The sequence below is a fragment of the Lissotriton helveticus genome, chromosome 3_1 (genome assembly GCF_964261635.1).
Source record: "Lissotriton helveticus chromosome 3_1, aLisHel1.1, whole genome shotgun sequence".
In the NCBI taxonomy this organism is placed as follows: Eukaryota; Metazoa; Chordata; class Amphibia; order Caudata; family Salamandridae; genus Lissotriton; species Lissotriton helveticus.
In genome coordinates, this window is record NC_136061.1 from 768,111,025 (window position 1) to 768,133,544 (window position 22,520).

At 43.2% G+C, this 22,520-nt stretch overlaps 1 protein-coding gene across 1 annotated transcript in view; it reads left to right on the forward strand.

The window, feature by feature from the left end:
• Window positions 1–19,700: 19,700 nt before the first annotated feature.
• DENND2B (DENN domain containing 2B) overlaps window positions 19,701–22,520 on the forward strand; it is a 1,120,876-nt gene continuing 1,118,056 nt past the window's right edge. The window contains exon 1 of the mRNA XM_078680987.1: window positions 19,701–19,837. The gene's annotated coding sequence lies outside the window, so the exon portion shown is untranslated. The remainder of the gene's footprint in view (window positions 19,838–22,520) is intronic.

The window sequence follows — 22,520 nt, forward strand, 5'->3', positions numbered from 1 at the left end:
GGACTGCTGTTCTCAAACATCCTCACTACTCAATTTACCAACTCTAAAGATTAGACAAGTGAATAAACCCCACCATGATTCAAACCTCTTACCATTAGATCTTTAACCCTCATAGCTAGTGTCTGACCAGGATAGTGGGCTGCAAGGTTCAGCAGACCTCCATGTCTGTGTTTAAATAAAGAAAATGCTTAAATGTAATCTATTTACAAATACTGGCACGACATATATAATGAGGGTTATGGGTTTTACATTTCTTGGTTTATGGTTTATGGTCTCTGACTTTTAAGTAGATTTACATGTTTCTGGGTCCTATGATTAATAATATGCTCTAGATATGGTCCAAGGGACCAGTCTGAATTGGCCACTCACTGGTAAGTGAGACTACATGGGCCGTCTATTTTTCAAGATTGAGGTTTTGAAACCCAAAAAAAGTAGTCGAAGGTGCGGATCTCGAGATACCTAGTATCCTTTTTCCTCTGTGGGGGTGAAACCGGACCGGTAATAAAATCTCGTCCTTCAGACACTTGAAGGGGTCAGAAAAAACTATCTCTCTTGATCTTTATGGAGCATATTATCTTTAAATGAGGACTTTTTTAAATAAAAAAAAAATCTATTTTTAGGTCGAACCTGGTCAGCGCATGCGCTGCTCTGCGAGGCATGCAGTATTCGAGTATGGTCTTGAAGCTCTGCCCACTCATAGGACGTTTTACAGGGAGCTACATGACTCCTTGAAATATCGACAGACATCTTGGAGGTGCTGTTGGTGTAGTACAGGTGTGGTTGGAAGGCTGGTTAGCGTCCGTTGTTACTTCCCGGAACTTGAGCCTTTCAATTTAAACTCATAGTAGAGCACAGGAATCCTTATCCAAAGGGACTGCAAAGTGTTTTAACTTGATGCACTGCTCTATTACTGAAGTGTAGAGAACACCTCGCTAGTGATTTTATCTACCGCTACATGTTCTGAACATATATTGCAAGAAAAGGATCTGTATTAAAAATAGGCAAATACCTTATAATTTGTCAGGAGGGATATATTCTTGTTGTCCTGAAGAAGGTAGTCTTATCCTGTTTTATCCACCTACACCGGTCAAAGCCTAGTTTTGTTAAATTTGAGGAACAAAGTTTCACATGTTGAGAAATATTTCAGGCAACTTGTTACTCGAATTGATTCCTGCAAATTAACAATATTTAGGACAAATGTTTATGTCTTATGCGTTTCTCTTGTTACAGTGTATTTCAGGTGAATCTTCATATGATTTTTATTTTCAGATTTTTATATTGATTTTACTTGATGAATTTAATGAATATTTTTTTAATTTTAAACTCGATTATTAAGGATTGTCTTTTTGGTCCCTTGGAAGACTGGTGTGTATGATATTGAAAGAGGTTACGAACGACAGACGTGATTGAATTTAGATTTCCAAGAGAATTTATTTGTGACATGTTCACCAATTGTATCTCACTCCTGTGACCCTGCATGGAAGACTGGTGTGTATGATATGGAAAGAGGTTACGAACGACAGAGGTGATTGAATTTAGATTTCCAAGAGAATTTATTTGTGACATGTTCACCAATTGTATCTCACTCCTGTGACCCTGCATGGTATCTATACAGTGAGACCTGATCGGTGCCCACGATGCAAGGCCCCTGCGGTTGACTTTTTACATATGGTTTGGCAGTGTACACACATTGCCCTGTACTGGAGGGAGGTTCTATGGACAAATCAAACAAGCTACGGGATGGGAATTTGAGGGTAGCCTCCGTGAAGTACTGCTGGGCCTTCTCCCAACCCCGGTCAAAAGAAAGCTATGTCGTAAATTCCTAAGTTTGGGACTAGAACTTGCCAAATGACGTGTTGCAATTAAATGGTTGGACGTGAACCCACCGGGACATCGGTACTGGCTGCAGGATATGATGGAGTGGGCTACTGCAAAAGAGGTCAGAAGGAAACACGTTAGAAAAGACAAGAAACTAGAAGATGATCTGAGGCGTGGAGACAGATGTGCGTAGGCCTATAGACAGGGGTGGGTACATCGGCTTGGAAGGCACAGCTGTATAACATGCTGTTTAAATACGACACATGCACTGTTCTGAGATATGATCTGGGAGGACCATGGGAATTATTTGTGGCCTGAAAAAACAAATCTGTAGTCAATTCATTGTATACTGCAAATTCGCCTTGTTGCATATCTTCATCTAAACCAAAGTGTTATCGTCCAAGTTTCTACACCTGAGTGCCTCCTAAGGGGAGATGTGTGAGGTGTGGGAAGGGAAGACGATTTGAGTTGGTATACCCTAGATGACGAATAATGGCACATTGCTGTATGATACGAAAATATGATGAGCGCGCACAACCTATGTATCCGGTACCAAAATCACATTTTCTTTTTGATGTGCTCCTGGGGTATCGCTCTCCGGACTAGAGCGTCAAATGTTCAATTCAAGAAGTAGCGCACCCTGAATCTTCGTCAAGGGACAATTCTATGATATGGGGAGAGGTGTGGCGCCGCGGCCAGGGCGACTTACGCGGGAATCTGGGGATCTGGGTTCGATCCCCGGCTCCGGCGGCAGGTTAGCCCAGCACCATGCGACTCTGGGCAATAGCTTGCTTAATCTTCCCCCAGCGCCTAGAGACCCTAACGGGTGATTGTGCGCTATACAAATGTGGATTATTATTATTATTATGATACAAAACAAATAATATACATTGAAGAAACCATCCTATTGTAAATTTTTCACTGTAGAAACACCTTTAGTGCTATCTTGTGGTGCCCGGTAATGGCATGCGCCTGTGTAGCGTGGCTGAAGCCAACTATCGTGCTACTCGATCACTCATGCTCTAAGTAGAGCCAAGACCGTTTGAAACTCTGGTGTTTGAAGTTCAGTGGGTTTAATATACACCAAAATAAAGTGATTAGTTTAAAAAGATAAAATGAAGTATACATAATGTGCATACACAACTATTAAAACACCCTTGGTGTTTTATATGAGACGATCCTGACGCAGGGGGCTACCTTTATAGAATGTGCTACAAAAAAAGAAAAGAATGTAACCATACATTATTTTAAATATAGTGTGTGTGAGATCACAACACTGTAAACCCCAATGCAGCTTGACGGTAAAAAAACATAAAAATGATACAATTCAAAGCTTGGTACTCGTAAAGTATGCATGCCGTGTCTTCCTACATGCAGTGATTAACCAGAAGTCAAACAAATGCGTTCTGTGTGTCCGTTAAAAAAAACGTAAGTGAAAAGAGGACTCGTCAAATCAAACGGTTCTCAAAAAAAGGAAAATGATTTATGTGTGCTCATAGATTAGTATAATTCACGGCAGCCATATTGGAGTGTTAAGAAAGCACCCGATTAACACGTGAAAGAGTGGAACATGTCATATCTCATGTAAAACAAAAATTTGGTCATGAACAATAAGTGGTCTAAGAACAGCGACTTAAACATTAATATGAATCTAAATGAAATACTCGATTAAGAGGTTATCAAAATAAGTTCAAAGACAAAAAAGAACAGAATGTTAACAATCAATTAACGGAAATGTACAGATCACAAGTATCACTGAAATTCCATTCTGCTGTTTTTTCCATGCGGTTTCAATGCGTCGAGGTGTTTGACCCAAAAGTTCTCCCTTTGTAATAAGTGGTTGTTATTGTCTCTGCCCTCACTTTTAGTTACAACTTCTAAAACTAGAAATTTCAGTTGACTGATGTTGTTGTTTTGTTCAGTGAAATGACATGTTACAACAGATTTCATGTTCTAATGTTACTTTTGTGTTCATTAATCCTAGTTTTCATTTTTCTCTTGGTCTTTCCAACGTATACTTTGCCACACAGGCCCTTCAACAGGTAAATCACAATCATAGTGTCGCAAGTTGCTGAAACTTTCAAGTCGATCTTGGTGACCTTTCTGGGATGTGTCATGGTGGAACCTTGAATGACATTATTGCATTTGTTACAATTGTGACAAGGAACTGTCCCTTTTGGTTTAGTTTGTTGGTTATTCTCTTTGTGACCTGTCAAGATCTAGCCTAGATTTCCCCCCTCTGATAGGCGAAGATCGGATTTTCTGCAAACAATTGTTTAAAATTAGGCTCCAATGTCAAGATAAGCTAATATTGTTTGATGATTTCTTTGAAAGGGCCACTCATTGTTGTGAATTTGGACACAATTACCATGCGGGTTTGAGTGGATTTAGTTTAACTAGAGAGCAATTGCTTGCACCGTTTTGTGTGGCAGCGCAGTTTAACTTGTTCCAAGACCGATTTTGGATATCCACGTTCTGCAAATCTGTGTAACATGTTTTCCATCCGTTCTGTGAACTTACTTGGGTTGGATACTATTCTTTTGATTCTGAGTAATTGTGAGTACGGTAGGTGACGTTTTAACGATTGTTAGTGGAAACTGTTATAATGAAGTGTATTTTTGTCCGTCTGTTTCCTGAAGATGTCAGTATCTAACATGTTTTGGGTTTTACTGATTACAACATCCAAATAAGTGATGCTGTGTTCTTGTTTGTCATAGGTAAATTGAATCCTTTTATTGATTCTATTCAACTCAGATAACGCATTGGAAAGTTCTGCATGTGATCCATTCCACAAGCTAAAGATTTCATCTATATATCTTAGAAATAATTTGGTGTGAGCTTTCCAAGTGACGGTGGATAAAATTTTGTCTTCCTCCAATTTACTCATAAAGAGATTTGCATAGGCCGGTGCGGCTCAATTGAACATTGAAGTACCAATCAGTTGAAGGAACCATTGATTTTCCATTTGAAATAACTTTGATACAAAGTAAAGTTCCATGAGGAAAAGTTGTAGATCTGAATTCAAGTCGGTCCTGAGTAGTGTATGTTCAATGGCTTCATTCCCTAAGTTTTGGGGAACCGACGTATATAGAGACTTAATGCAACTGTACACAATAGAATAGATTTGTCTTCTGCAAATTAATCTTTATTAATCCTAGTCAAGAAGTCAGTGGTATCCCTGATGTACGTGCTCATTTTTGTCACTCTTGGTTGAAGATATCTATCAAGAAATGTTCCTATTGGTTCATGCAGACTACCTATCGTCGACACAATCGATCAAAATAGTGGATTATGCAAGTTCTTGTGTACCTTGAGTAGCATTTACATGGACGGACTTCTGGGATTGTTATGAATAAGAAATCTTTTAGCTTTTTTGTCGATAATACCTTTCTTTACGGCCTTATTCACTATGCTCTTCAATAGGTTCAAGAATTTTTCAGTTGGGTTGAAATCCAATTTTGCATATGTGTTCTGATATGTAACATGTGCTTCAACTTCTGTCTCATAATGAGTCATATTCATGACAACGAGTGCACCACCTTTGTCAGCTTTTTGACACGTGATATCAGAATTGTTTGCAATTTTTGCCAATATTCCAAATTCTTCATTGGTTTCATTTCTTTGTTTGGATTTCTTCTGGAAGTTTATTTTAGTTTGAATATGTCTTGTTTAACAAGATTTTCAAAGATATCCAACCTTTTATGGCTCACAGGTGCCATGTAGGAACTCTTGGTTATTAAGCCACGTAGTAGATTTTCCTTATAACTGTGATGTTCCTCAAGTACATTTTCAAAAAAGTGTCACAGTAGTAGGTAACGCATGAGTTTTAACAAACTTATCTCAAGCTCAAGGCAATTGGTATGGCTCATAGGAACTAAAGAGGTGCCATTCTGTAATGTGTTTCATTCAGTGTTGCTCAATTGATATGATGAAATGTTTATCACCAGATTTTTATCAGTCATGTCTTCTTCCCCTTGTCCTTCTTTCCTGTGGTTGTTATACTTCTTCTTTGTGGATGTTCTTTCTCTTTTTCTTTTGCCCCTCCGGGGTCGTCTTTGTCTCCCAGGCCTGACTCTAGAAAAGAGACACCAGCGTTTTGGGGTTGCTCAAACGGTATCTGCGAAGGTAGATCAGGTTTTCCACGGGGTTCGTTAGAAGTATCTCTTTCAGAAGATGAAGTTTCAGTATTCTGAGAGTTGCCTTTGTTTTGTCTTTTTCTAGCGTATACCTCCGCCCAACTGTACACTTCTCTCAACTTGCATTCTACCGCATCCCTTCTACATTTTTGGATCTTCCTGTCGTTGACCTCATGGGAATGTTTGGCCAGTTGGACATTAAGTCTTCTAGAATTTTTGGACCATTCATCAGCGGACATCGAGTTGGTGAGCTCAGATTTTACATTAGCAATTTCCTTTGATAGAATGTTTGATAACTCTTCAATGATCAATAGGATCAGATCAAGGGAACATGTATTAAGTATAGCATACCAACAAAGTTGTTGCATGATGTACGATGTTACCAACTATTATTATTAGAAAATTAATTAAAATGTTGCCCAAAACACTTATATTGAGGGAGAGAACAAATCAATACTCGAGATTTTGCTTAGGTAAAATGGGCAAAATACCAACATGTTCGAGAATGGAAGATTCTGGAAAATCGTTTGGTCAAACATTGTGATAAGTCTAATCACGCAGCACAACATTCATTGTTTTCTTCTCAAACAAATCATGACCCAACATAGTTAAAGTTCACGGCAACACAACCCACTACCACCCAACAGAGGTAATACTATCAGTCTCTGCCGGCATGACTCGTGGGTGACGGGGCGGGGTTCGCTTGGGAAGGGGGTTGTGCGTGGGATCATTTTAAATTTTAAAAAAAGTTACCTTTGGCGGTTCGGTCCCATGTCGTGTCGTCCTGTCCTCGCAGGAAGCAGCCACAAGCAGCCTTCCTCCCCTCCCCTAAGCCAATTGTGATTGGCTGGAACGCCCATCGCAGAGGCGTCTATGGGGAGGCCGTTTTCTCCATGCAGGCTGTATGCAGCCTACATGGAGAAAACGAAAGAGTGTGCATGACTGGTTTGGTCGGCCCTGGGAGCAACCAAACAGTCAGCGCCCACAGCATTGGGCTAGCCACTCCTCCCCGACCCGCCCACCCATAACCAAATCCTTCTTCTACTTTTTGGCAGCACAAGAAGCAGAAACATAAAATGGTATTTATACCATTTTATGTTTCTGCTTCTCGCACTGCGAGAAAGCAGTGGGGCGACACTCCTCCTCCCACATGGAGGAGCCGCCCTTGAATACTACTGTGCCGCAACAGAAAACGACTATTGTGTTACCTGATCACACGTGGCTCAGAATGTACTCAAACCACAAATTCCTTGCACCCTCACATACAGAGGTCAAAATGAAAGGACCCCATGTCATGAATATGTAAGTCATATGTGCAATTTATGATTCTTTGTGCTCGGGACACTTTTAAATGAACTACAATAAACTGGTTGTAGGTTAGAATATGGTTGTCTTAATATCCTCTGACAAATATATTGTGGCCTAAAATTCATTTAAAAGAATATTTGTCCATTCGGAATAGATTTTCTATTATTAACTCCAAAGTTGTGATGTTTTTGGAAAGAATAGGTCACCTAACAATGAGTGGTGTTACCACGCGGTAGGTAACAACGCGGTCGTTACAACGACCGCGTTGATACCACGCATGGCTTTACATCGTAAGTCGTTTCTACGACTTGCGCTAGATGGCACGCTAGATTTAGGAATAGTGTAAATTACTATTCCTACTCCAGTTAGCGTAACAGCACGGAATGTGAAAATCCAACGCATTCCCTGGTGTTGCACGCCACCTAGCGCAAGTCATAGAAATGACTTGCGATGTAAAGTCACGCTTGGTAACAACACGGTCATTGTAATGACCGCGTTGTTACCTATCTGCGTGGTAACACCCGCGTTGAAACCGCTGTTTCCCTGTTGGAAACAATATTTAGAAAACAATATTAAGGCAAAGATATTCTGGTACCATACCAATGAACTTTGTCTCCAGTCATTGTGTCCAAGAGCCACTACATGTGCATACCATAAACCGTGCCGGAGCCACCTTGCAGCTTAAAGGAGATCAAATACTGCCATATAATGATGATTGTGTGCTTGCATCCCTACAAGTACATGACCATGCTGCAGTTAAAAAAAAATGTGCATGAACCCATCTTCTGTAATGGCCAGAAACCATTTTACCACACCCAGTGCATGTGCACTGCTTTGTGTTGCATAAAAGCTACGCAATCGCTGATAGGTGGACAGGCTTTGCTATAATTATTCCATCTTATGGGCTGCATCTAAAAGTTGTTCTTTGCTATTGTAAAAACATCTTGGCTGATGATGCTATCTGTTGTGGACTCTGACTTTATTTATATGCAGCAACAAACAGCTTCAGCAACAGTAGCAATAAGCATTGGCAAAGCCAGTAGGTCTCGCCTTTGTGAACATTTGGGAAGAGGGCTCATGGGGATGCAAAAAGGAAAGAGGGGAGGGAGAGAGTGAAAGCAACATGGGGGTTGAGGGAAAGCATCTTGGAGGATGCATGTGGGGGGAAGCAATAAGGAGATGTACACTGGTGATTGCAAGAGTGAAGAGGGCAGGGAGAAGCAGTCAGCAACAGAGAGCAACACAGGGTTTAGGGGGCAGAAGTTCATATGGAGACAGCTCAAAATTACACTCACTCTTTTTGAGTGCTTCACACAAAAGAAACAAGCATTGGCATATCCAATAGGCCTCGCCTTTGGGACCTTATAAGTGTTTAGTTATCCAGCACAATATCCTTGGTACAACAACATCAACTGTTGCATGGCTAAACACTTATAACATCGTAAAGGCGAGACATATTGGCTATGCAATGCTTGGTTTTTTTACTCAGCAATTGCGACAGCTTGTTACTTGAGGTACGTGGGCAGCCATATATATAATTATGCATGTAGCATTCTATTGGTGCCCCCTGTTCTGGTATGAATGACGGAAAGGTGTCATTGAATCTTAATCTCAAACAGTTACATGAAAGCAGAAAGCTGGCGGGCACTGTTAGATCCCGCGCATAATATTGTGGCCCATTTAAAATGACGGAAACGTGTGAAACGGGCGCCCAACCTCTGGCATGTCTCTGCGCATCTGCTGTATTTGAAATACATGAAAAGCAGGGAGCATCCTGTAGTTGTCTATCAGCGAAAATGTTGCATTTCTGAAAAAAAAAAAAAACGTTTCGAAAGATGAATAGCCGTGTTTGTAAATCCGACTACCCAGCCGAGCAGTAATGCTACGCCAGTACTATCAAAAACACAAAAGCCCTGTCTAATGGGAGAGAGTTGGTGACTGTAGATCAGAGGAACGACACACACAGGGCAAGTGAGGCTTCCATCTTCCACGGATTTTACGCTCTTGGAAACTGTGCAACTTTCTGCGAAATGAACCAGGCCTTCATAAAAATAGTGCCATAGTATCACTTGCACCGAATGACATGAGTGTATTGTGTTTAGTGAAAGCATGTCCTGTACGGTGGCCTGAGTGTCTCTACAAAGGTGAGTTTAGAAATGTGGTTAATTACTTGTGACAACTGAAGCTTGACACGATGAGGCTTTGTAAATTAGCTTAGTAAATAGCCCTGGCTTCACCCGATATGAATACGGGTGTTCTACCGCTGACTGACTGCTCAAACTCTATTTGTCCTGATGAGCGCTAGGCAAATGGCTTTACTCACTCACTCAGCTTCTCTGTGATTTTCTCACCTGCTATTTCATAACTTGACTCAAAAGTCGCTCTTACCCAAACCTCGACTCATTCTGGCATCTTCACGCCCATTCGTTCCCTCCCTCGCTGAAGGGACATGTTGTAACCAATCGATGTTGAAAGCATTGACCTGGTGATATATATGTATGGGGCGAGGGAGGGGGCGCACACATGTGTATCTGTGACTGTGCCTGCGTGTCTGTTGCGTCTGTGTTTTGGTGAGTGTGTATGCATGCACGTGTGGGTTTTTGTACAAGTGTGGGCATTTGGGCGTTTTTGCATATCGGAATATCTCTGTGTGCATCAGTGCTGTTAGTGTGTTTATCTGTGCATTTTTGTGCAGACGTACATATCTGCAGATGTATGTCAGTGTTTCGTGAGTGTATGTGTGCGTATTCATAAGACTGTGTGTCTGTGTGCATTGTGTATGTGCGTATGGTTGAGTGTGTAAGGGACAGAGCGTGCAAAGCAAGGCTGCACTGAAAAATCTACTCAGCAGGGTACTTAAAACCGCTTCTATTTATTGAGCCCTAATTTCAAGGGGGAGGGGTGGGGGGAGTGCGGCCGAGAGCACACACAGCGTTTCCCTTGCAGGAGCGAGCATTGGCACCATCTATTTGCAAGTTAATTACAAACAGATGTCGCCAAAGCTCGTTCCTGCAAGGGAATTGCCAAACGTACACACGTTGCCATTGAAAGCAATGCAATGCATGCACGTTTTTGGCCCTAAAAAGCTAATCGACTTCAAGAGGTCTCCTCCTACGCAGCGCATGCACGCTGCGTAGGCAAGATCTAAAAAGTAGTGCTTGAAAAGCAAGCAGCAGAAGCAGTGATGCTAGACAGTCAAAGAAATTGTAAAGAGTCAATGCTCCATAGGAGGGACCAACACAAGATTGACAAGCTTGGACACGAATAAGAAGCAGGCAAATGAGATTGACAAGAAAAGTCAACTAATTGTTAGCAATGGGCAGGCTACAAGCCCCTTTATGTTCTTGGTAAGCCACAATATGCCGGGCAATAGAGAGAGCATGCATTGTCTAGTAGCCATGACCCTACATGCGGTTGAATCGGATGCTGTGCTCTGGAGAAACAGCCACCCTCCACAACCAGGTGGTCCTTTTTTCGAACAGTTAAAATAAAAATAAACAGTACCTTAAAACATTTGCAGAGATTTCAATGTTGCCCAAGCTGGCAGGGTAAATACCAAATATGAGTTTATATTCTGTACTTGCATGATTATCAGCCTGTACAGTCCCAGCACCCACTAACAGGGCTCTCTTCCTCCCTATGAGTGGATATCTGATACAGAGGTGAGTATTTTTTAAGACACTTTATTCTGCTTCAAAGCCTCAGTAGCTTCCTTTCACTTTTCATCAAATTGTAACAAGCATTTGCATCCTTGATGCTGTGCAGCATGGCTAAAGGTGACAAAAACAATCAGCCTAGGGCGCTTCGGACCATGTCATTTTGTAGGTGCTGTTACCATGCATACATGTGCCTTCAGAATGATGCAGACATTTCTTTATTATTATTTACTGAGATTAGTTGGATTGCTTGAAAAATATACTTGAAAGTGTTTGGGGGTAGGGGACAGAGGCCACATGGGGGCACAGGGGCGGGGGGGTCAATATGGAAGGGTGGAGAACATCAAATGGGTGAGAGAGAGAAACCTGGTGCGCTTGGGGGAAGGAAAGCAAACGGGCAAGAGAGGTCAATGTGAAACTGGCGAGAGAGGCAAAGGGGTGAGGAAGCAACATGGGAGGAGAAGCACAAGAGGGAGAATACATCGTGGAGGGAACTGGGGAGATACACGGGGTGAGAGAGACCAAAACGCAGCATAAAGTGGGGAGCAGAAGCACACTAGGGAGACAGCTGGAAAACACGTGAACTCTAGTGAAGTGCCTAGGACCAAAAAAAGTAGATCCTGAAAATTGATCAGTGGAAGAACAAGAGAAAATTGGCCATGTGCCAGACGAGCGAGAGTCACAAGATGGGCAAGGAAAACTATGGATTAAGAGATAAAGGAGAATGACAGTAAAGCCAAACAATGGTAAGAAATGGGTGGGCTGCAAGCCCCTTTCGATTCTTGGCAAGCTCACAATATCTCTTCCACAACTAGAGAGCTGCACTGTCTGGTAAGCTTGACCTAAAAATCTGCTTTCAGAAATAATTTATGAATGGATCAGGCTGGAACAGTTTAAAATAAAGTTCATTCACAAGTAAGGAGCATCAAGAGCTAAGATGTTGATAATGGTTCAGCTCAGGTCTGACCAACAAATACAATTAAAGAATAACACGTTGTTAATTTTTGGAAATAATTTGAATTACTATCTCTAAAACTCTACCAATAATGTTAGTTTTGAAGTTTGATCATCTATTTTATAAATCTATGGGATTACAGATTTACTTAAATATATTTGAATATAAATTATGTGTGGTTCTAATTGTATTAGGTATTAAATATTTAAATTAACTTTGACCAATTACAAATCATTTGTTGGTCTGTCTTATACTGGCAATCGGTTAGTTAGTTTCACAACAAAGGAATAGATGTTACTGTTTCGTCTTTCCTCTTTGAAGTGATACAATTAGATGGTCTCCATTGGCTGATATTGTTAAATAAAAAGTCTGGCTTTTATTTGTTCTTCTGTTTTTCTATCCTTTTCTCTTTTTCTCTTTTTCGATCTTGTTTTTCTTAAGGTTTTCATGAAATTTGGTACATTTGGTATTGCAATTTGAAAATATAGTTTGCATGAATGTTTTGTTTATGTTTAATATATTAATATTAGTAATGTTGTATGAACTAACAAAGCACATTAAAAGTAGGTAGCCCGATGGCGCCAGAAATTTACAAAGAGAAGCAGAAAGATAAGAGACAGTAAAAATCATACATATTATAACAGCTGCGGTCTGTGCAAGTAACAGCGGAGGAGCGGTGGGGCTGCGTGAGGGGGGAATTCGAGGGACGATGCAGAGGGAAAATGAATTATTTATTTGATTTTCCCCTCAGCATTGTCCCTCGAAATCCACCCTAACGCCGCCCCATCGCTGTTACCTGCACGGACCGCGGCTGATTATAGAAAACATAGGTTAACACATGTGTTAGTCCTGAAGGAGAAACTGACCAAATGGCGGTATGCCACATAGTTTTGCAAGACAGTGTTGGGTGTTTAGAATCTAACTGCAAGGACAGGTGGTATGAAAAGTTACCATTTAAACCATCACATCACTGTTTTCAGGATTTGCCTTACTTCACCTTGTCTCATAAGTGTACCATTTCATCATATTAGGTGCCACATTACACAAACTTGCCTTCGCCACACGTCCAGAGATTCAAGTGAACACGTCTTGTTACAGCGAGAATGGCATTTAATTTCCAGAATATACTGCATTCTCAAAACAATGTCTACGGGACCTGTTCATAAGACACAAGAGAGGTGGGTCAGGGAGTGAGATACCACTTCAGCTACCCCTCTCGCATATGATAGGTGGAAACTTATCTGGAACTGTGTTCAAGTAAAGTCACCGCTGGTTTGGCTTTGGCAAGATACTGGTTAATGCATAGACTACACTAGACTCCCATCAGGCTCTGTGAATTAGGGTTGATAGGGTCTGATAAATGCTAGATTTGTCTCAAGGAGACCAAAGTCTAAGCACATATGATCTTGCCTGTAAAAGTCTAAACCCACCATGATATACCCATTATTGATCTTGTCTTCTCCAGTGCTGTGAAGATGCTTCCGTCTAAGTGGAAGTCTGTACAACAACAAAAGAGTGACAGAAAGGTGCAAGAGAATTATCTAATAAACATTGCGACCTACTAAAGAACAAGAAAAATTAACATAAAGCCCGAGCAAAATGTGATTGGTGGAAAAACCTTAGTTTTTAAAGGAACCCTCACTCACTAACATGGTTGGTGACTTGCTTCATCATTGGGTCCCACCAAGGATACCGAATGTCTCCGCGGTGTGCTGCAACGCCTGTTTTTTTTTTTTGTTGGACTAGTGAATTGGTGCCCAAAAATAAAGTGGAAAGTAATTTAAAAGAAGGCCAGCTATTCCCTGTACCGATTTTAATAAAGGGACAGCCAACGATCAATAAAAACAAGTGAAGCGGACACTTAGTGATTAGGTAAATTTGAACCAATGTGTCCTATGCAACTGTGTAGTTCAACATGTTTCCGCTGTTTGGTGCTAATTACGTTCAGCATTCATCAGGACCAGGATATATCCCCCGGTGGTCTACGCACGCTAAGGCGTACCCTATCCATGGGGATATGTGAAACTAAAATACAAACTCAAAAATTTTGCCCGTGTGGGCTCTCCTTGTATTCCCAAGGGCCCGAAATTGTCAAAATTAGTACGCTTTACATCATGGGCTTTAACGGCTGGGGAAACCTTCACGCCGAGCTCTATTTTACAACCGGCGACTCCCCACTGGCTACCTATTGTAAACACATACGTGGCCCGAATAAGTGGAAGTCTGTTCAGAAGGTCTCACTTCATACATCGTGGGCATGGTATGGTTTACAAGAGGTGCTGCTGGTATTTAATTGAAAAAAATCAACTTTAATTTCTAGTAAGGGGCTTTAATAAGACAAACTTCATAGTTATTTACAGAAGGTCCAACCTCCATGGCTTCACAAACGTTATACCCGATTTGACACCTCCTTGCATGACTAGTCTGTGTCTGCTGGATGTCAGATTCCTCATTGTTAATGCTCCTATGGCTCAGATTCTCAATGCATTTATTTTTATTTTCTTTGCTTTGCACATGTATTTCTTTTATTTTCTAATTATTTCCGGTGTATGTCTCTCCATCTTTGCCATCCTGCAGTTCCGTTTAATTTCATATTTGTGATGTACTTGTGGGTCCGCATGATGATGGTATGTTCATTCTAAAGATGTTGGTTTTGCTGTATGAGGAGGATTGGATATGCACATATATCTTTGATTCTCTTAAAGTTACACTCTGTAGGGTTGACTATATGCTATTTGCATGCTTGTTTCCTTTCTTACCTTGTAAAATTAACAAACATTTTTAAAATCAAAAAAAGGAAAGCGCATGTCTACACTTCCCTCTTTACTTCTGTTCTTTGGGATGCTGGATGTGGGCACCTTTTTGCAAAACGTTGTGGTGGTTCGTGTGGTAAAATATGAGGAAAGGGGGATGAAAGTCATGGTAGAAGTTAGTGCCTTGGGCCAGAGTTGTGTGTTGTGGGCAGACTGAGGTAGAACGAGCTGTGGTTGTTGAGTGAGCCTCCGTTCTCTTGACTTCTTTAGTGACTACAGTGGGTGAAGGCCAATAGCTGTGAGACTGCTGGGATTAGAGCCATCCGCCATCTTGCTTATACTGTTATATTTGCATGTTGGCTCCAAATGATCAGTTTGTTGCTCATATTGTGTCACAGACCTTGGCAGATGCAGAAATATCACAACAAAGCTAGACTGTAACAATTCAACTACAAACCTAATGGTAAACTCCTGTCTGCATGATCTTCTGTGGGAAGTAAAAAACAAGTGTTACATGACATCACACAAAAATGATATGGCTTACAAAAATGGCAATGTAAAAATCAGGTGTGGAAGGTAGAAAAGCCAGTGGCGAGCAAGAGGTTAGGAGGGGGAGGAAAGTGGGAGGTTACTTTAATTAATTGTTAGTCTAGCACCTTATTTTCTGCTGTGTCGACCGAAATAACCAAATCGCTCTCTGTCTCTTGCTATCAACACACTGGGGCTGCCCAGGGCGCGTGCAGCACAGCGACCTTAGCGGGCAGAGTCCCAGTGCTGTCTCACCATGCCCTACAAGCTGCTCCGTTTCCCAAAGACCATCCAGTTTTGGGGGGTTTAACCAGCAGGCTACGACTAGCCCGCCTACGGCGTCTAGGTGGGTTCTTCCTGGGCAGGCACACCTGAGGGGGAGGGACCGTGGGCGGGGGTCAGTCAGTCAAAAAGATGGTTTATTTAGACCTTAGGTCCTTAAACATATACAAACATAAAAACATAACAGTCTTACATTTAAAAACCATCTCAAGCTGTAAATTATATAACAACCATATAAAACTCTGCTTCCATTAATAGATCTTCTAAGAACATAATCTATATAGCAATTACTTAAATTTCAAGTACCATTTATGAAAACTGATCTACATTTCATCAAATAAATTCCAGTGATAAAACATCAGCTGTACACATTTTTTTAACTGTTTTAACTTCAACCATAAACTACCATGGGCAGGGAATAAATACCTGGCCACCACTACCCCTCATCCTCTCTTTTGGCGGTCTTGTGATGGCGACCCACCTTCCCTCTCCCTAGGTTTACTGTAGATCGACCCTTTTCTGCTGTGTCGAAAGAAATAATCAAATTTCTCTATGTCTCTTGCTATCAACACATTGGCTACTACCAGAAATTAAGTTGGATGAGAAAACTGGGGGGTCTCTCAAAGGGGTGTGCCGATGTAATTAAGGGCGTTGCTTAAAAAAACACCTTCGCTAAAAATCGGTGCTTAGCATAGTGTGCCGCCTGAATGGTATTTTGCTGTTTCTATCATTGTATCCAGATACGACACAATAAGTAAAATTACACTTGCAACAAACCTGGATTATTGGTTGTTAGTTGAATAAAATAAAATTAGCATCAACTATGGCTCGTTGTATAGAATATTGGAAACGCTTCCATTCTCAAATGATAAGACTGTTAAAGAACTAAAACAAGTCTCTTTGAAGATACCTCAAACGCAATGAAGGGTGGGGCTGCTGCAGAGTTAATATTAATTTTTCCACCCTGAGAGTGAGGGCAAAAATACAGAGCCCGATAGGGACCCGTCTCGGCACCTGCTTTTAGAACTGCTGGTGCTCAGCACTGGCAGGACCCGGCTCACTTAAAGCCCTGGTTATTACTTACTGAAATCAACATGAACTATCTTGGCGCAGTCAAATAATAATCTCCCTACCATAGAGGTCAACAGACTGGTGTGGAGGATTTGTCGGCCATTTTGCAGAAAAACATAACTTTCTGGCTGTGTCCATCCAGAGCACTGACATCATCCTAAGCTTTCCAAAGGAAACTTCATCTCTGCCAGCGTGATCTTGGCAAAAGGTCCCCAGGACAGCTGCGACAAGTTACCAGCTGTGCCAGGTCAACACCTGGAAGCAATGTCACGGACCTTTTCGCTGATTTGGAATTAGGACTGCATTTTTGAGATCATGCTTTGCGGTTATTTGCCAATAAAATGAGTTTTCCTCTTGGTTGCGCTTATGGCTGAGCTCGCTTGGTGTCCATTTCATGCATTCTGCTCTGTTCGCCTCTTAGGCTCTGAGTGATTGGAACCACATGTCGCAAGAGCAGCGGAGCTGAGCCGGTGGCGTCTCTGGATGTCACATGTAGGGGGGGCATAGAAGGGGCCACAGAGAAAAGTGCTGGCGCCACCAAAAACGGGTGATCAGGAAGACTGTACAGGTTGTGTTTTATATATATGTATGGTGTATGTATGTATGTGTATATATATATGAATATATATATATATATGTGTGTGTGTGTGTATATATATATATATATATTATACACACACATATAAACATATATATATACGTGTGCATATATGTGTGTGTTATTTAATCGTTTTAACAAACTGTGAATTAATCATTACTATGGTCTGTGGAAGGGGAAGGTCTTCGGGGTGCATGAATTATTATTACTCCCGTTCTTCTCTTCGCACCCCTCTCTGCTGCAGTCTCTTTCAAGACACTTGCACTCGTGTTCTCCTCATACCTTTCCGAAGCACTCGATCTGCATATCTCACTACTCATTTCTTACCTCTTTGGCGTCCTCTTTTCACTCTGCCATGCATGTCCTTACTTGAATCTCCTTCACTTCCCCAATCCCCCACTCACCTGTACCACTGCATTTTCTTTAACTTTCGTCCTATTAATAATTTGACAGTTGGTATCCCCTTCACACTCTTTTGCAGATTATCACAATTAAAAGTGGCCCTCCTGACTGATGCTCTACAAAGAGGCCAGGGATTGGATGAGTATGCATTCCAAACTCATTTATGACCCACTGAGTCTGAACTCCACTGCTCTCATTCGGGCCCACCCACCAACAGGACTCACAGAGCTTCGTAGCACCCACTCTTTTCGTACTATAAATGAGTAATATGTTGCAATAAAAAAATTCAGAAACACACCATCATGGAAACAGCAAATCCTCTTGGGGAATTAAACACTAAAGCGTGAAATGTGAAACGGGACCGGCGCTGTTCTGAGGCTGAGAGGGCAGCGTCTGTGCTGGCTGCTGCTGACGTCAGTGGTAGGGCACACGGGGGCGTCAAGACATTTACAGGTGAGGCAATGACCTCCCCCTCGCACCTGTGCAAATGACAGCAGTGACTCTTTTTCACCATCACGCGGTGCGCGTGTTTCCCATCTATGCTAGTCGAGGGCGCGCTCGCTCCGTGCATCTGTTTTGTATTTCTTGTCTCTTCGGTGTTGGAAGAGATGCAACCCGCGGTGCGTCCGAGGCGAGCCAATGCAAAGGGCTGTGCGTGAGAATCACGCCTGGCCGGTGCCTTGTTCACTCTGACGAGTACAGCGCGGTGCGCAGATGCAGGGTTCGTGCGGGTCACTGCAGAGCTGGGACCCCTGTCTCACTTGCTCAGAGTCTCCCTGGGAGAGCGAGCCGTTTCCTAATCCCCCGCCCCTCCGACAACTTGGTTTACTGTTTCGCATTCATCTCCCGGAGACTGCCCTTCTCCACTTCCTGTGTTAGCATTTTTTCAGCTTCCAAAAATTAGTTTCAGGCACAGAGCTCAGTGTGAGCTGGAAGCTGCAGGCTGCGAGGAGGGGACGCTGCGCGGAGGAACTGTCTGTCTGTCTTTCTCCCGCGGGGCTGCAGCCTCCTGGACGGACTGCCTCGGCACAGAACCTGTGCCCGGGATCCCATCCGCCTCACGGGTTGTCTAAAGGCAAATAGCAGCACGAGGACGTTTGCACACGCTGACCTCAGCACCAGGATTTGTATACAGGTTCTCATTACCAGGGTCGCGGATGCCCTCAAGACGACAAAAGGCCTTGTGCACAGGCGGTCTCGTCACCAGCATTTGCTCACACTACAAAGACTCACGCACAGGCTGACCCTTGCACCAGGATTTATTTGTGTGCAGACTGCGCTCAGCGCTAAGGATTGCGGTCTGGAGTCCCTCAGAATAACAAAGGGGCTTGAGCGCAGCTACTCTCGGCAGCAGGATTGGTATACAGGCAGCTCATAGGATCACAAAACAAGGACTCACGCACAGGCTGACCCTTGCACCAGGATTTGTGTGCAGGGCTTGAGCGCAGCTACTCTCGACAGCAGGATTTGCATACAGGATCATTTGTTCACAGGCTCCTTTCATCACCAGGATTTGTTCACAGGATCATTTCATCACCAGGATTTGTTCACAGGATCATTTTATCACCAGGATTTGTACACAGGCTGCCCTCAAGTCAAACCAAGAGCTTTCGCCCAGGCTGCCGTCGGCGCCAGAATTTCTGTGCACGCTTCTTCCAGCAGCACTATAGTGCCAGGATTTGTGCTACACTTCTCTCATCACCGGGACTGCTTCTAGTCCAAGGATTTCTGTGCAGACTGCTCTGCACAGACATTGTGAAAAGGTTTCTCTTAAAACCAAAACTACATTCAGTCTGCCGTCAGCACCAGGAATTGTGCACAGGCTGTTGTGTCCACCAAGAGTGTATGCCTGGACTGTCTGTGGGACGTCTACTCAGGCTGGTGACGCCACCAGGGCCTGTGCACACGCTTGGGCACCTGCATCACTGGTACCCAGGCTGCGCCCGGGCAAGATACCTCCTGGCACTGGTGCTTGTGCGAGAAAGCTCTCAGAATCAGGATTTGTGCACAGGGCACCCTCGGCATCAGGGCGTGGACCCCCGTGCACTCAGGCTAGTGATCAGGACATTCTTATCCCTAAGAACAGTGCACAAGTTGCTCTTGGAGCACATCCGTTTGCATAGTCTCTTCTCCTCCCAGCTGTGTGTGCACTAGCTGCGCTCTGCACCGGGATTGTGTTCAGACCCTTTTAGCAGCAAGACTCGCGCACCGGCTGTTTTGGCCATCCGAATTTATGGTCAAGAGGCTCCCTCACCAGGACGCGTGCACAAGGAGTTCTCGGCACAAGGACTTGTGAACTGCCTGCTCTGCTCCCTTTAGGAAGGCACCCGGTAAGAATGCGCGCGGCACTGCAGCATTGCATGGTACCTTCCATTGTGCATGAGATTGTGAAAGAGTGCATAGTCCCGCATCCTTGCATAGCTGAGATATGGAGTCCTCTTTGTTTCTCGAGTAAAAGTAAGAATCTGAATCTCAGACAATAGCTCCTTTCCACAAGTTATTTGTGAGTTCCTGGGATGTCCTTGCGTAATGTGCTGCATCTATTTATGCGGATTCTGGCTGCTGTGAGGGGTGAGTTTGACACAATGTGTACCCATCTCCCACAGCACGAGATTGAGACAGTTTGTGAGATCACTTGTTGCGCGGTTCGATAAAGACCGCAGGGAATGGTCATTTAATTTTCTTCTGGTTTAATTACAGACGTGCAGGGGGCAGGGCCAGGCTGGAAGCCAACGCCAGCCCTGGCACAAATGATCGACCCAGCCACTCTCTGCAGGAGGGCAGGCCGCTGTTCATAAAGGGGCCTCGGGGGCTTATATAGGCCACGGCGGCCCATCCTCCTGAGGGGGGTGATTCCTCGCCTACAGTCCACTGGGAAACTTTAGAGCTCAGAATGGCCGGTCCGGCCGTGCCTGGGGGTGAAAGGGGCGGGATAAACGGCTCATGCACAGCTTTTAGTAACAGCCCCAAATCTGTGACTGTCATTTGTTAGAAAATCCACCAGGCGGCCTGGTATTTGGCTGTCATTAGTGTGGACGCAATTCCACATCTCCGGCACCTAAGGTTTCCACTCAGAATATATACAATTTAATTCACGCCCTCTCTATTATCTGAAGGAAGTCCTTCCATTATAGGAAATTCTATTCTCCATGACTATGGAAGTGCATTCCCAGTGTGTTCTTGTGGTTTGAGTGTGCACACTTCACTTTTCTCCTGTAACACACTGTTTGCTACCTCTTGCATTCTGTTTGCTTTTGATACTTGCACAAGTGCCACCATTGCCTATGTAACATTGTTTGTTCTTGTGTTTTGAGTGTCTGCCATTTATTGCAGTATTATACCTCTACTTGTACTTTGTACGCTTTTGTAACTTGCACACGTCACTTTTTTCTCCTGTATTGTACTGTTTGCTACCGCTTGTATTTTGTTTGCTCACTTGTCACTATTGCCTCATGTAACGTAACGTTTGCTTTTGTAATTTGTTCACTTGTGATTTTCTCCTCTTCTATCAGTACTGCTCCTATTGTGAAGCGCTCTGAAACCTTCGGGTAAAGTCCGCGCTTTATAAAAACACATAAAATAAATAAAAATAAATAAATAAAAACTGTGGGCATGCTGTCTTGCCCAGTGCGCAGGGGCGTGAGGGACTCCTTCCACCCCCTCGGTGTGCCCCACACAGTCTTCTATGCATCAAGGGGGCGGGAGGGGCTCAGCTTTTCAGAGGGCCCCCTCACCATCCCTTGCAGAAGGGGCATGGCCCCCAAGGTTTCCTAACGTCACTGCCAGTGGGAGTGCGTGGGACACTGGCAGCGAGGCCCTCTGTGTGCCCTCTCAGATTACCGGAACAACACGGCCTTGGTGGTGTTTGCTGGTCGCTGAAAGGGTTACTTATGGAGCATACTTTGCCCAGTCAGTGGTGGACTCCAGCAGAGAGGACGAAGGAGAGGAGGTCAGGCAAAAGCACAAACAATGTAAAGCGGACTCTACCCAAACTAACATGGAAGAGGATTTCAGTTTCAGAAAGAGGCTGAGAGGATGTGTAAGGGAACAGCGCTTCTAACTCTCTCCCTGCTAAATAAAGCCTGGGAGCCCCTCATGGACTGTGGACAACACCAGTAAGAAACAAGCCTCTAAAAACTAGGGGTGAGGGATATATTCTGTTCCGCCGGCGCAGTTGACTGAGTTTTGGGCAAATTCCGCCAATTGCTGTGTGGCAGAATTTTTTCTCATGTGGCTCAAAACCGGTAAAAAAACAAAAAAAAGGGGATCAAAGCACAAATTCCCGCACTGATCTAACGTCCCCTACAAGTCCCGAGCAGCATAAAGAAGGTGCTGATAGCTTGGGACACAATCCCCTATGTCCCATAAAGAGTAAGAGAATAAAATCCCCTTATCGCTTCAAATTTAATATACACAAAGTAGCTCCACACCCTTATAGTGAATCAAATACAAGTATTCTTCTCAATGCTCAATGTTAATCCTTATACATGGTTTTATAAAGATGCAAAGAAGAACATTAGTTTTCCCAAAGTGAAGTCAGTCACAGGCTCTTGAAGTTAAAACTTATTCTTTATTCAAATTTCTTGTCACTGAAATAGCCAACACGTTTCGTCCGTTATCTGACTTCTTCAGGGCATAACAAGTTTATAGTAGTTATAATTCATGGACCAGTTGTCATTTATTAGAGCTCAGTTAATTTTAAAAATTGCCTATCGATTCCAGTGGCAATATAGAAACGGTGGTAACTTTCAAAAGACACAGGAAAGTATATTCGCAGTAGGTCGTGTATCGTCCTTCATGTGGTCATCTGGTTAAGGCAGCTTGGCGAGTGAGATTTGGGGTCCCCTAGCCCGATTTTGAGTCACTAGGAGGCCATCCAGCAAGATTTTTCCAACGCGGGCAGTCGCAACCGTTTGTGGTCAGGAAACCGCCGCTCGAGAAGAAAATCTAATTGAGCGGCAGCAAAATCAACTTGAGAAGCAGCACCCTCTGGCACTCAGCGTGGTGCCATTT